This window comes from Aphanomyces astaci (assembly GCF_000520075.1).
Source record: "Aphanomyces astaci strain APO3 unplaced genomic scaffold supercont1.505, whole genome shotgun sequence".
Lineage (NCBI taxonomy): Eukaryota > Oomycota > Saprolegniomycetes > Saprolegniales > Verrucalvaceae > Aphanomyces > Aphanomyces astaci.
The window spans coordinates 4,736-5,990 of record NW_009798768.1 but is presented as its reverse complement, the minus strand read 5'-3'; positions in this window follow the sequence as shown (position 1 = coordinate 5,990).

The following is a 1,255-nucleotide window of genomic DNA, read 5'->3' as shown; positions in this document are numbered from 1 at the left end:
CAGCCTCTTGCTGCACTATGGGCACCTGATTCCGGTGACAGTGCGTGGAGTTGTTGGGAGGCAGTCAGAACACCCTGTTCTGTTATGAACATCACCACTGCCCTGAAGCCTCAGGTAGCAGCATTGGCTGCAGCTAGTAGGAGGTTTTTGTGCCTTTTAGAGGCTTTTCCTCGGATAGTAGATAGCCAGGCATATCCTGATTGGCTAGCCATTAGCTAGTCCGTCTAGCCTTTAGAGCCAGTTGTTCTCACTGGTAGCTAAGCTAATTCACTTTCCGTTTCACTCGCAACCACCCAGTGTTCCCCCTGGCTTTTGCACCTTCTCACTATTGGTATACTATTATATTCATACGTGAGTTTAGGGCGGGTCTGGATGCCACGAAACATGGCATAAAATGGCCGTTTTTCCAAGAAAAGTTGCCAAAATCGAAATCTTTCATTTTTCGAGATTTTGTGCGTCTGGAAGCCTCCATGCACTTCAAAACAATATAATATGCCATTGAGAATTGGGTGTTTTATGGCAAAAAAAAGGAACTATTTGGCCCAACTTTTTATGGAAGTTTGTAAACACGTTGAAGTCTTGCATTTCAATCGGAAATCAAATAACTTTTCCCAAATTCAGCTGGCTTCCAGACAACTTTGTAGATACTTCTTTTCTCCTTTTTGTCAAGAGGGACGATAAAGGGGTAGCACTGGGGAGGACCGACGACGAAGAAGACTTGAGTGGTCGAGGGCAAAACCAAAGATGATCATTAACGGACTGTTTAGCTGACCTATGATTGGGCAGAAAGAGAACACCGGATAATTCCGGATGACCGGATATTATCCGTAAGTGACCGAACCTCGGCGAAAAAGGCCAAAGCAAGAACGGCCAAAGTGCCCCTTCTTGACAGCCACCCCACTGGGCAACGGACTGCTGAAGGCCTTCGAGACGAAGTTCTCAAAGAGAGGCAATGTCAAAGGCAAAAAGGGCTTAGCGAAAAACTCGCGGAGGCCAAAAAGTGCCAAAGGCATGTCACTACAAAAGCCAACCTGAGAACAGAGGCGAAGAAGGTAGATCAGGAACCACAAAAAATAGTGTTGAGCACATAAGTGCATGGTTCCTCATAGAGTAAGGCAAAAGCCTAAGATAATGCATAAATGCAAGAGTTCCAAAGGAGTTGTGTCCATGAGGAGGCAACTTGAATAATGACTAATAAAGTCAAGTGTTGTTTTGGCCATTGATGGCTTAGCCGACAAGGCTGTTGATGGATGGA